Source organism: Leucoraja erinacea, chromosome 9, assembly GCF_028641065.1.
Source record: "Leucoraja erinacea ecotype New England chromosome 9, Leri_hhj_1, whole genome shotgun sequence".
Taxonomy (NCBI): Eukaryota; Metazoa; Chordata; class Chondrichthyes; order Rajiformes; family Rajidae; genus Leucoraja; species Leucoraja erinaceus.
This window is the reverse complement of record NC_073385.1, coordinates 37,969,211-37,984,141: the sequence shown is the minus strand read 5'-3', so window position 1 is coordinate 37,984,141 and position 14,931 is coordinate 37,969,211. Positions and strand designations below refer to the sequence as shown.

The 14,931-nt window shown below is 45.5% G+C and overlaps 1 pseudogene; it reads left to right on the top strand.

Annotated features, from left to right (window-relative positions):
- The first annotated feature begins 13,135 nt into the window (after positions 1 to 13,135).
- Positions 13,136 to 13,240, top strand: LOC129700633 (U2 spliceosomal RNA; annotated as a pseudogene).
- Positions 13,241 to 14,931: the final 1,691 nt, after the last annotated feature.

Here is a 14,931-nt window from a genome sequence, read left to right as displayed (position 1 = left end):
TAATTATCAACTGTAATTGATAAATGAACAGTATGCTTCTGCCTATTCATCTGAAGTTAATATTGTTTCAGAGGAAGTTGGTGAGAAGTTATGTGAAGGTTACCATCCTTGCTGAAATCACCACTTTTCTCGGCAGTAAACTGTTAAGAAGGTTTAAAATCAATGCGTTAAGACTGAAAAAGTATTTTTTTTGGTGGTTTATTTGAGGAAGATGTTCTATAATTTGAAAGACTGTGACAAAGATTTGATTTTATATTCTTAAATCAGTTATATTTTGCAATGTTGGTCATCATAAAAATATGACGGATATGACTGAATGCAATGGGCAACCTGGAAAAAGAAGAGGAAAAGATAAATTAAGTTCTCTAAAAGATTGCGCCAAACATATTTTTCCCAAAGTCGAGATGTTCATCTATGTGAAACAACATTCAAAGTTGCAAAAATTTAAGTTTTCTTTTCGGGTTTCCAGAAACTTGAAAGTAGACACTTACTGAAGAATCATCCAAGAACATCATCTGTTCATCTGTGTCCACAGATGCTGCCTGGCCCACTGAATTCCTCGAGAACTTTGTGCTTTACAACTGGCACATTTACCCAAGCTGCAATTTTTCTCTCTGCTTTGTTGTTTCACTGAATCTACTTTTATTTTCTTCAACCTTATAGCATTCAAGTAATTAAGTTGTGCCTGCAGTAATAAGAAAATTATGGAGCTGCCACTAGATAGGTAAAAAATGCTTTTGTTATCTACTTTTCTGCCATAGCTGAATAGCTTTAGCAGTTGAAGCAAAACGATAAATATTGTGGACACTGGAAATTTTGAGTGGATTTTGGACATGTGTTCCAATACTTCAATTAGTCACCCTGAATGAAAGAGGGCAAATTGCCTGGAAATCATTCTGTGACTGGAGGTTATTTCTAAAATAAATTGATGTCTTTCTGTCTGCAGACATCAGTTCCTTATTAACGATTCAGGCAGTCAGGGTAAGGACCTTGAACATCTGACAACCTGCACAATAAGAGACAGAGTCAGTGTTAAGTACATGTGTCCAGACAGAGCAATTCAGTCATGACTAAATTAAACATGGTTAAAACCAGAAAGGATTCAAACCCAAATAAAACAAATAATTACATCTTTAAAAAGCTTTTGTTCACTGAGGCATGTTTGACATTTACTTTAGCACCACTGCCAGACATGAGACTAATATTTCTACTTATATTATGTACTGATATAGTTTCAACATCACAACATAACATTTATATAAGGAACCGTTACAGATGAGTCAAGCATTTCTTGGTGTTATTTTCCCAGTTCAGTTTCAAGGTCAGACTATGCCTCTAGGCATTCTCTGCAAAAAGAGGTGAACATCCTCTCAACTCAGTAATAGAGTATTTAGATATTCTGGAAATGGAGATAACAAGAAAATCATGTTCTTTGAAGCAGGCGCATAAAGTAAATTCTGAATTCAAAGTTAAGCAATTTCAATAATGAAATGAATGCATTATTTTAGTCACCGCCAACCTGTGACAGGGTGTGCATTGAATAACATGAATTTTGTAACAGTTAACACTGGAATGTTATGACGCACCAATTTCACTGGGCTCCCTCCACCGAATGTAATAGCACTTCCCGCCTAATGCACCACTTTGTGACGGTGGCACAGTTCTGCAGTGCAATTTTACAGAGCTCAGCCTGCAACAATGACGGAGCACCTGAGAACTCTTTAATATGTCAGCAGAGGTTAAATTCTCAAAATAATGGGACCAGTACATGTAGCACAATAGATTTATCTTTTTTTTTTTTAAAGATTATTACCGTCTTAAAATCTGTTGTTTATCATCCATAACATAGGTAAACGTAACCCAAAATATAATCAATGCCTGCAATTTAAAGTTAAAATGTATGTTTAAAAAAAAAAGTGTAATTGAAGAGTTTAGTGATATTAGAGTAATTTATCCAAGGCACGGAAGTCCAGTAATAAAACACTTTCAGTTGTGTAGAGAAGCAGATGAAGCCAGCCTGTGTTATTACCATGAGTATTTTAATCTACTGCATGGCGACAGAACAGAAAACAAATTATCAGATAAGATGAAGCCTTCCTCTACCTCTACTGGGATAATGGGGCCAAACATAATTGGCAATAGAAGCCAATTCACAGGCACCAGCCCAACACAAACTGAATTATTCAATCACCAGACAAAATCTAGCATTAGAATCCGAAAAACAACAAGGAGAGCATTGAGATAGGCATGAACTGAATCTTCTCGGCTGTGGCCGGCGGTGCTGAGAGTAGCCACCAGCCATCAGCAATAGGTGTGGATGTAGCAGTCCGAGACATGCCGATAGGGGGAGCAGCCAGCCAATTTACGCCGCGGCTGGGCAGCGCTCACTACCAAAGATCCTATAGCGGAGGCTGCAAAGCGATAGGATCTTTGCTCACTACCCCCCTCCTTCCCACAGAACTGAGCCCCCATAGTCCACCCTGAGAATGGGATATCCCGTTCACTGCATGGGAATCCATGGTGTGCAGTAAAGCACATCCAGCAAGATCCCACATCTGCAACAGGGAGAGCGCGAGTACTGATGTTGGGCACAGGAGGAATCCCAGCAATTCGGAACACAGTGTGTAGGAAGGTACTGCAGATGCTGGTTTACCGAAGATAGACACAAAATGCTGGAGTAACTCGGCAGGTCGGGCAGCATCTCTGGAGAAAAGGTATGGGTGATGTTCCGGTTGGGAACCCCTCTTAAAACTGAAAGGGGAGGGAGGGGGCTGGAGGCGAGAAAGGGCCAGAACTTATACCTCGATTCCATCCTATTTCCCCCCCCCCCCCCCCCCCTTGTCCAATTCCTTCCCACCTATATCCAAGACACCTCACAAGACCTTTGACTCTAATAACGTTTGGTTTCCAGGCCCCGTTCCCTCATCTTTACCTTAAGGACCCTGTTTCTTCCTTGACCGCGGACCCAGCCAATTTCCCTCTACGAACACTCTCTTCTGCCTCCCAGAATTGGTCTTCACCCTTAACAACTTCTCCTTCGAATCCTCCCACTTCCTCCAGTTGCAACTTTGGTCACTCGCATGGACCTCAGCAATGCCTGCCTTTTTGTTGGGTTACATTGAACAGTTCCTGTTCCAGGCGTACACTGGCCCTATCCCCAACTCTATCTCTGCTACATTGATGGGTGGTGCATAGTCCCTAATGTGTCGGACAGGGCTAGTATACGGTGATTGCTGGACGGCACGGCCTCAGTGGGCCGAAGGGCCTGTGTGTCTAAACTAAACTAAGTTTTTATGTCCAAGTGTGTAGGAAGAAACTGCAAATGCTGGTTTACACTGCAGATATACACAAAATGCTGGTGTAACTCAGTGGGACAGGCAGCATTCCTTCCTACTCTCCAGAGATGCTGCCTGTCCGGCTGAGTTACTCCAGCATTCTGTGCCAATCTTTATTGTGCAAGTGGTCCAGTGCAGACTGGAGAGCCAGTGAGAACGCATCCTCCGTTGACCTGTTGTGGCGCGAGGCAAATTGTAGTGGGTCCAGGTTCTCCAGAGTTATAAGGCAGCAGCTGTTCCCCACTGTGCCACCAATGGTATTAGCTACAAGCAGAGCTTGGACAAACTTGGATTGTTTTCACTGGACGTTGAGAGAACAATCAAGTGCATAATGAGAGACATTAATAGGGTAGACAGAACCAATTTCCCAGGGTGAAAATGACAAATGCTATGTCAAAGGGCAGCTCTGTGGAGCAGCTAATGGAGTTGCTGCCTCATAGCGCCAGAGACCCAGGTTTGATACTGACCTTGGCTGCCGTCTGTGTGGAGTCTGCACGTTCTTCCTGTGACCACGTGAGTTTCCTCCAGATACTCGGGTTTTCTCTGACATCCCAAAGAGGTGCGTGTTTGTAGGTTAATGGACCTCTGTAAAATTGCCCATTTTGTGTGGGGAGTGGATGTAAAGGTGGGATAACATACAACTTGTATGAACAGTGATGGAAGGTCAGCGAGGGCTCAGTGGGCCAAACAGTCTTTTGCCATGGTATATCTCTAAACTAGAGAACAAGCTTTAAGATGAGAAGGGCAAAGGTTAAATATAAAACATAGGACAGTACAGCACAAAAATTGGCCCTTTTGCCCACAATATCTGTGCCAAACATAATGCCAAGGCCATCACTTGTCTACCTGCACATATCCCATATTATTCCTTTCCCTGCATATCCATATACCTATCCAAGCATCTTTTAAATACCACTATCGTATCTGTTCAACCACACCCCCGGCAGGGAGATCAGCACACTGTGTAAAAAAACACTAACCTCTGTGTAAAAAAAAAAAAAAACTTGCCTTGTACATCATACATACAAACATACAATCCAAGCTCTTCCAACCTCCCTGTAGCAAATACCCTCTAATCCAGGCATCATTCTGGGGAAGGGTCTTAACCCGAGGCATCACCCGTTCCTTCTCTCCAGGGATGCTGCCTGTTCCGCTGAGTTACTCCAGCTATTTGTATCATTCTGGTAAACTTCCTTTGCACCCTGCCCTAACCCTCCACATCCTTCATGTAATAGGGTGACCAGAACTGTACACATTACTCCAAATGTGGCCTATCCAAAGTCCTCCAAAGCTGCATCAAGACTTCATGATTCCTATACTCAATGCCCATATGCTTTCTTTACCACTACTTGTATTGCCACTTGCAGGGATTTATGGACTTGGACCCCACCATCCGTCTGTACATCAATGCTCTTAAAGATCATGCCATTAATTGTATATTTTCCCAGTACATTTGACTTCCCAAAGTAGAAAACACCTCACACTCGCTTGGATTAAACTCCATCTGCCATTTCTCCGTCCATTTCTGTAGCTGATCCATATCTGGCTGTATATTTTGACAGCCTTTCTCATAGTCTATGACCCCAACAATCTTGGTGTCATCTGCAAATTTACTAACCAACCTTTCCTCGGTTTATGTCCTAGTCATTTATATAAATCACAAAAGGCCGTGATCCCAGCACACCATCCCTCCATTCCCTTCTCGTCCAGAACTTGAACTACTGGTCATAGATCTCCCCCTCAGTCCTGAATATGTGTTTGAATCTTCCCTATTCTCACCCACATCAACCCCCTCTCATAATTTTAAAGACCTCTATCAAGTCCCCCCTCAACCTTCTGCGCTCCAGAGAATAAAGACCTAACTTATTCAACCTATCTCTGTAACTTAGTTAACTTCTATTAGGAAGCCAGTTCAGAATCCATACACTGTTAATCCCGTGCATCTTAATCTTCTGGATCATTTTACCATGGGGGACTTTTTCAAAAACCTTACTAAAATCCATGTAGATAACATTCACCGCCCCACCCTCATCAATCATCTTTTGTCACCTCCTCGAAAGACACAATCAAGTTATTAAGATGTACAAATACATGCTGACTGTCCCTAAGTAACCCATTCTCTTTCAAATGGGAGTAAATACTGTCCTGAATAATCCTCTCCAATAATTTCCCAACCACTGTTATGAGGCTCACCTGCCTATAATTCCCTCGATTCTTTCTCCCTCCCTTCTTAAATAAAGGAACAGCAAAAGCTACTCTCCAGTCCCCTTTGACCTCACCCCTGGCTAGAAAAGATACAAAGATCTTTGTCAAGACTTCTGCAATTTCCTCTAATGCCTCTCCTTTACACAGAGCCTAGAATTTGCTGCCAGTGGTAGTGGTGATTTAGTTTAGAGATACAGTGTTGAAACAGGCCCACCGGGTCCGCGCCGGCTAGCAATGCCCGTACATTAACACTACCTTCACGTGGTCCGCCCTGTTTCAACTAATGCAATCAACCTGGCGTGTACAATCAAATAAGATCAAATAGAACATGTTGTCCTACAATTTAGGCTGTGTACGCCATATGCACAAGAAGAACACTATCCAACACCCACTAGGGACAATTTTTACATTTACCAAGCCAATTAACCTACAAACCTGTATGTATTTGGAGTGTGGGAGGAATTCGAAGATCTCTGAGAAAACCCACTCAGGTCACGGGGACAACGTGGGGACAACATACAAACTCCGTACAGACAGCACCCGTAGTCGGGATTGAACCTGGGTCTCCAGCGCTGCATTCGCTGTAAGGCAGCAACTCTACCTCTGTGCCACTGTGACCACCGATCTATGCTCAATGCTCCTGCAAGCGCAATCCCAAAGCTATTTCTCTTGCAGTTATCTTGCAATTACACCACCTATCTTTACTGAGCAATTAGAAGTTTTGCAGCGGTCAAAGGATGGAGTACAACAGGCCTATAGAACCATCTAAATAGTTTTCTCCTCCACTTGACTGAAAACTGCATGTGATGTGATGTCAAAGGTTATCATTGTATGTGCTATTGATGCAGTGTTGGCACTTTGGTTCAGTTGTATTTTAAGAGGGGAAAATGTTAATAATTTGCCAGCTTGATGGCTGGGTCTGAGTATTGCACCACCGGGATTGTCCCGCATGTTCCCTGGACCAGTGCGAGGTTGGATGACTTAAACTGACCGGGGCCACTGGCAAAAGAGGTCAATGATCAGGGACCCTCAGTATTTGGTGGTGCTGCTGGCTTTGCAAAAATAATTTAAATCTCCACCCATCTGTATACTACACATCTCATCAAAACTTACCATGATAATTTTATGTCCGTTTGATGGCCATTCTATTGCCCATCGGCCATTTGTATGGATTGGTAGTAACTACCCGCTTATTATTTTTTTAGATAATATGTACAGCTTATCATTACTCTGTCCAGAGGGACAAAGTTCTTTTTGTTTCGAGGTTCGTTATACAGCAAACCAAGAACTGGTTTCCCTACTGCTCTATTTCTACACTCCCATTAACAGAGCTAGCAGCAAATTAATGATAACTTGGAAAGGCTCGTTACAATAAACAAAATCATCATTTTGTGTCACAAGGTTCATTGCTAATAGGCACGAGGAGAAGCAAAGCCCTCGTATCTAAACCTACCTGCTGCTTATATGAAGGTACACAAAATTGCTGGAGAAACTCAGCGGGTGCAGCAGCATCTATGGAGCGAAGAAAATAGGCGACGTTTCGGGCAGAAACCCTTCTTCAGACTGATATTATATGATATTGCTGCACAACATTTTATACCTTATACCACAATGCAATTCTGACAACAAACTAAATTACATTTACTGCAACGAATCGTGCCTATTGTAAAGGTACACAGAGTCCTGACTTAGGCACAGTTTGAATTGCTGTGAGTTTTCCTGTCAGTGATTGAACAATACTTCCATCCAGTGTCCTTACTGTCTCTCTTCCTTTAGCCCACTGCTAACCCCCTCCCCACCCAAATTCCTGCTCTCGAAACCCCATCTCCATTTCTTTCTTCCCTCATTCACCCTTTATACCATGTACACCCTTGCCGTGCTTCCCATTCCTCCGCTTTCCATCTGCTCCCATTCTCCCTCTACAAGGCATGCCCTCTTCCTTCCACATTCACCCACTCTCCTTCCCCCTCTTTACTGCTGCTCCTCTAACCTCAACATTGCCCTGCTTCTGACATTTCCTCTTTTCAATACCATCACACACTCTTCCTCTCAGACTTTCAATATTTCCTTTTGAACTCCTCAAAAATATTTCTAATTCTATTATTTCCGGAGGGACCTATGTTGAAACCTCTGTTGTTTGTATTAATGACTTGGACATAAATGTAGACAGTTAGTAAGGTTGCAGGCGACAGCAAAATTGGTGGAGTTGAGGACAGTGAGGAAGGCTGTCAAATTTTACAGCAGTATATAGATCAGCTACAGAAATGGACAGAGAAGTGGCAGATGGGGTTAAATTTGAACAAGTGTGATGTGTTTCACTTTAGGAGGTCAAATGTCAGGGGAAAGTAGACAATTAATGGTAAGACCCTTAACAGCATTGATGTACTGATGGGGTCATAGCTCCTTGAAAGTGGAACACAAGTAGATAGGCATATGGTATGCTTACCTTCATTGGTCGGGGCTATTTGTATCTATGTATGGCATATCTGATCTGTTCGGTTAGCATGCAAAACAAAGCTTTTCACTATACCATAGTACATGTGATAACTAAACCTAATTGCAGATTCTAATGTTAAATGATGCTAAATAATAACAGTGGGTCACTGTAGATCAACCATATTAATCTCTGTCAATATAACCTTCACATATATTATGCATGATACACATTCCACCATGTAATCCAGTCCGGGATTTGAGTAAGGAATGCAGTTACTGATAACAACCTGCTCGTCCCTAGCTCGGCAGTCTGTAAGATGATGCAACGAGTGCAGCAGTATGTATTATTCTCTCTGCAAAGATTTTAATAAATGCGTTGTAGTTCACCTAATACTTTGTAATAGTTTGATTACAAAATATGGTGTCAGAAGATTTGGACCACTTCTCCAGTTCATTTGCCTGAATTTATTTTAGTATGTTTTTTTGTACCGCCTTCTTACCATGGCTGGAGCCTTTCGTAAACCTGACCCGCTAGTGTTTGATGGTGACCTTGCTGAACGTTGGCGCAGCTTTGAAGTAGAATATGGAGTGTTCATCCACGTGGCACACTGTGATGCACCCGCTGACGTACAAGCTTCCATTCTCCTCAACGTGGCGGGCATTAGACCATGAATCCTCCATGTTGACCACGTTCGGCACACCTTTCGGACGCTACAGAATTTTACGCATGCCATTTGGAATAAACTCGGCTAGTGAGGTCTTCCAATGCACTATGGAGCAGTTATTTGCTGGATACCCATGTGCTATCATAGTAGATGACATCCTAGTCGGCTACAATGATAGCAAGATGCAAACTTAAAGCTGGTTCTGGACTGTGCCAGAACAATCAACCTCAAGTTTAACCTCACAAATTGCAGGTTCCGGGTCAATGAAGTGAACTATGTGGGTCATGTATTCACCAGTGACAGTCTCAAACCAGACCCGTCGAAAACCATTGCTATCAACGAGCTGCCAGTGCCCACGAACGTGACTGCATTACAATGGTTTCCTGGTTCGGTAAAGTTCTTCCCAAACTTCAGTAAACTCTCAGCCCCACTAAGGCAACTAACTCATAATGACACAGACTGGTCTTGGCACGACCACCAGCAGAGGGCGTCTTAAGCAACAGATGTCCTGCGTTCCAACACTCGCTTACTTCAATGTCAAGCTACCTGTCACTTTAACTTGCGACGCCTCCCAATACGGACTGGGAGCAGCCTGTCTCCAGAACGATGGCAGAGGCCACAGACCCATTGCATATGCCTCCCGCACCATGACTGACACAGAACAGCGTTACGCACAGATTGAGAAGGAACTGCTAGTTGTGGTCTTTGCCTGCAGGAAATTCAATTACTTTATTTTCGACAACCCTGTCATTGTTGAAACTGACCACCAGCCGCTGGTCAGCATTCTGAACAAGCCGCCCCTACGCTCCTTCGATGTATGATGATGGTATTAGAAAAGTACGACATTAGACTGGTTTACAAACGCGGAAAGGATATGCACTTAGCTGACACTCTGTCATGGGCTCTGCGCAACACCTGCGAGAAACACCTGTCGGACGATGTTGTTATGATGGTCTCCTACCTCCCATCCTCGTGTCTGGACGATCTGGCAGCACAAACAGCTGCAGACGACACTCTACAGTCACTCTCCTTGGTCATCCGACGCGAATGGCCAGACAAGCAATACAGGCTACCGCCCCTGATTCGCCCATCTTACGCTGTTTTCATGATGAACTTGTAGTTCAGGATGGCATCGTGGTGAAAGGACACACGATAGTTGTTCCTGCATCTCTGCAAAACAAGTATTACGATGCCATCCACAGGGGGTCATCCCGGTGTGGAGGCAACCGTTCTGAGGGCAAAGAGTATGTTCTTATGGCCTGGAATGGCGGACTTTGTGGGTGAGAAAGTCGAGTCCTGTGCGGTGTGCAACAGCCTTACGCCGCACCAACCCAAACAGCCCCTTCTCTCACACCCCACACCCGACTTGCTATGGTCTACAGTTACAACTGACATTTTCGAGTGGCATCGCAATCAATGCCTGGTCCTAGCCGACTCATATTCCGGATGGTTCGAGATCGACCCACTCCGCAGTCCAACCTCAGCCATGGTTGTTGAAAAGCTGGCACGCCACTTTTCTGTCCACGGGGCTCCCATTCATCTTCTCTCCGACAATAGCAGCCAATTCACCAATCAGCATTTCAAGAACTTCGCTAAACGCTGGGATTTTCGGCACATTACCAGCAGCCCCGAGTACCCACAGTCCAATGATTTGGCTGAACGTGCGGTGAGAAGTACCAAACAAGTGATGGAACGGTCCCATTGGGCCTGTTCCGACATCTATCTCAACTTGCGCAATTTACGGAACATTTCTCGTGATCCGATTCTGGGTTCCCCTGCCCAGCACCTTATGTCAAAGCAGACTCGCACTACGCTACCTATAGCGAAACAGATGTTGCAACCACAAATTCGTGCCCCAGCGGTGATCCAGGCAAAAATTCCACAGCGACGCGATACCCAGAAAAAAATACTATGACAAGTCAAGCACACCGCTTCCACCTCTGACCAAGGGACAGGTTGTCCTCTTGCAAATGCCAAAAGGCTACGACTGGCTGGGGACGTCATTCAAGGCACTGCTCCTGAGCCGCGCTCTTACCTGGTCAGTGTTGATGATGCCACCTACAGATGTGTACCTGACAACACCTTCGTCCGGTCAATGAGCCAGTGCCGCCTCAACACTATCCTGACTACACAGCTGTGTCTCCTCCACCGTCCAACGGTTCCAATCCCATGGTCCCACAACTGCCTGCTGACCCCGGACCAGGTGCTTTTCCTGCCGATTCGCCTCCCCGGCCACTGCCAAGTTCTCCATCCTCACCCTCAAAACCAGTCAGACCTGCGGTATAACTCCCTTCTATTTAATCTCCGGTGAAGGGGAAAACGGTGGATACCGTACATGCACAGGTTGCGTCTGCAGGCCGAATCCGAAATACAAGGACTGTGTTAAGTAAAGTGCACACCCCTCATATTGCTGTTTTTCTATATACTCCACTATATGCTTGTTTAACATACAGCCCCGATAACCCATCATTTCCTTCAGTTAAATATTGGGAAGGTAGCACTATTGTCATTTGCCACTCAACTATTAAATTTGTTTACCTCACTGACTATTTCTACCCTCCCACAATTCCTTTGACAGGTTGAATAGAAATGCCCCCAATCTTGTTGTTTTATTAATTGAACACATAGATGAACATCCTCAAGGAGTGAAAGCAGATGGAAACTGATTCAGAGGCGATGTTTAAGAGCTTGTTCAAAGAAGGAGCATATTTTAAAGGAGTGACAGAGATATTTGCAGGGGATTGTGTGAGGAGATTATTTGTCTTTAGTTTTAGCTTGAACCAGGACATCTGAAGATTCAAAGTTTAATACAGTAATTGTGCTGATACTGACTAACCAACCACATAATGAATATCATCCATTCTGGAGATTTTATTTGTCTGATGCCATTTAAACTTCAATTGGATTTCAATCACTTCAATATAAAAGTAATTGGGAATGGGGAGCATTGGAACAAACATTTGCCCTCGGTACATATTAACTAATATAATAATGTATGCAGGTTGGTAGGTGCAATCAAAACAAAGATCTTTTTATCATTGTTGTGTTATGAGCACCACAGAAAATATTATGTACTCTCAAGATCACATTAAATAGAATATTATTGCTTAAATATATATTGTTATTGGAGTTTGCTTTTCGGAAAAGTCCCAGCTGAGAGGAAGACAGTGAAATACTGAAAATATTGGGGGGTGAAAATGACTTCAGGCAGTTTGTTAAGAAAATGAAGGAAATGGTAACAGAATACATACAGCTGAGTGAGTATAATTTTACAGATGAGAAATTGTGTTCAACCAATTGATGACTTCTTTGACAAAATAACTAGCATGTTGGATTACAAGGAAGCCAATGGATGTAGCAAATTTTACTTCGGAGTCACGTGAGTGACTTCGTGAAGAAGAACCCCGCTTCCACGCATGCGTGTCATATCGCTACACGCATTGCAACGAGTCACACAGGGGGGAACGACTTTCCCCAAGCGGGAGAATTTGAAAGTCGGGAACAGCAGGTAAGAGACTCTGCGTTCCTTTTTTCTACTTACCATTTAGGAGGCTGCGGAAAGCTGGCGGGGAGACCCGTGGAGTGCGAGCAGCCGGCAGCAGCAACAGCACGAGTTTCCCTGGAGGGGAAAAACCTGTGCCCGACTTCGCTCCCGCACCGGCAAAATTCACTTCTCCGCCGGGCGGGAAGCAAAGCAAAGAGGTCCCGTATGCCAGTCTCAAGCGAGACTGGCTTGGGAGCAGTCGCTAGCGGCCAGCGCGGAGGCAGCAGGACAGAGAGCACGGACCAGCGCTGTAAGTACCCGGGGTACACAGCAGGGCTGGAAACGCTCAGCGAGTGCAGCGGCACTAATGGAGCTAAGGAACTGGGGACGTTCGGGCCGAAAACCTTCTTCAAAAGGTAAGCACCGGGGTTGGTCCAAGGGGTCCCTAGGAACAGCCGGATTTTACCGGCTGCGGATCTGCCACGAAGGACCAGGCCCGTGAACACCGGGGTCGGTCCGAGCGGCTCGAAACCGACACGCAGGGAACGACGTTCACCAGCGGGAGAATGAAAAGTCGGGAACAGCAGGTAAGAGACTCTGCGTTTCCTTCCACTTACCCGTTAGGTGCAGACATGGACCGGGTCCATGTAAGCTGCAGAAAGCCGGCGGGAGAACCGCGGAGTGCAGGCAGCCGGCAGCAGGAGAGCAGTAACGGCAGCCGGCAGCGGCAGCGGCAGCAGCAGCGGCAGCGGCAGGAGCAGCAGCGGCAGGAGCAGCAGCGGCAGCCGGCAGCGGCAGGAGCAGCATGGGCACATCGATTCCCGGAGGGGAAAAACACCTGTGCCCAACTTCGCTCCAGCACGATGGGAAAATTCATTTCTCGGCAGCAGCACTAACGGCCAGCGCCGAGGCCAAGGACTTTGCAGTGCAGTTGACTGACTGCAACCGACCGCGAGGGACCAGTAATGTGAGTACCGGGGTCGGTCCCAGCGGGTTTTTTAGTTACAGATATCGCTTCTTAGGTCTTTTGACTAAGATCAACTATAGTAGCTGTTATTATCAGTTTTAATATCTTATATGTCCCTTATCTAAGGACCATATAAGTAGGAGTGCCCAGAATTGAGGGCATTAGAGTGGAGTTGACCGGCTGCAACGACCGCAAGGGACCAGTACCGTCAGTACGGTGGTCGGTCCCAGGGGTCTGAGATAAAGGAGCAGCCAGGAGCGCTGAGAGCGTTGGAGCCGGGTTAAAGAAATGGAATAGATGGAATCAGCTGTGCCAGATGTCCTCCACACCGGCCATATCCACTCCACGGAAGGAAGGACAAAGCTGGAGAAGGAGGACCGTGGAACAGCGGGCAGCCAGCAGCAGCCAGCGGCACTTGGATCAACCGTAGTGGGATCAGCTGTGCCCGATGTCGGCCCCGCACGGGCCAGATCCATGCGGCCGAGCGGTAAGGCTAGACACAAATCAAACAAGGTAGTGGACTCAGAAGGGTCCGACTTTGCATAACCGCCGGCAACCAGCGCCCGAGAGCGCTGGAGCAGGGAGAAGCGGTGTATGGAGCCTTGCTCCAACGTGATAAACCCACAGCAGTACCTCTTTGAGGGCTGCACAATGCTTCTATCCCATCAGAGGGGAGCACTGTGGGTCAGTTCTGGGCTGACCTGCAAGAGGGGTCCGCAGAACAAAAGACAAGTGGGCAGCAGTTAAGCCCCACATGGGTACCCCATGCGGGACCCTAGAGATCTCTAACTCTAAAAAAGAGTAGGCAGGACCCTGATGTGCCAGAGCCTGGTAATACAGCATCCCATGATCCTAACACAGCAGGGACTCTGCTGGACATGGTGGCTGATTACTTTAACCAAGTCAAACATGGGTAGACTTGGATCCAGGATGGCAATAGTATTACTATATGCCTGGCCACAAACGCCAACAAGAAATATTTACAGAGACTGGCCAGACATCTGCCACCTGGCAACGGTGAGGCATTACAGGTGCCCAGTGTAAACCAATGCATTTGGCAGCATATGGGGACGAACATCAGGAACCAGGACCTCAAGATCCAGAGAACCTTAAAGGAATTGACGGAAGGCATCATAGCATACACCCGCACCCTGGACTAAACGTAGGTAACCAAAGACCATCAAGACGCACTAGCTCTGTTTAGTAATATGCAATATGACCTGAACTACATGTGGAAGGCTGCCATTCAGCCAGCACTGGGACCCCAAAAATGCTACCATTTGCAAACAAAGAACCATGTGTGGACGAAGCCAAGACACTGGGGCTCATCAAGGCCAGCGCAAGGGCCTATTTTGGAGCACGATACCAGCCACAGGCAAGGCCATAAAAAATGTGGCTAATACCAGTGGCAGTGCCAGAAATCAATATAACCCGCAGTATCCTTTTTTAGGGTATGGCCAGGGCGGCCACCCGGGAAGATGCGGAAGCCTCAACCTCCCACACAACCCCGGACAAGAGATATCAAACCAGAACCTCCTTTTCAAAAAACCAAGGAAATAACACAACCACCGGTAACCATGGAGATAGGTGGGTGTGGTTTTCTTCTGTTAAAAAAGGGACCTACGATGGTGGGGGAGGGGAGGTTGCAACACTACAGTTATGTATGGTATATAATCACTACAGATTCATATAATCTCAGCAGTATTCAGGGTTATCTGATAGGATTTACTCATCCCAATAACCACAGTACAACATACACCAGAATGGCATTTTGTACTTACATAAACCAAACAATCTAAAAACCCACATGGTGCTACAAAAATTGTACACAAAAGGAGC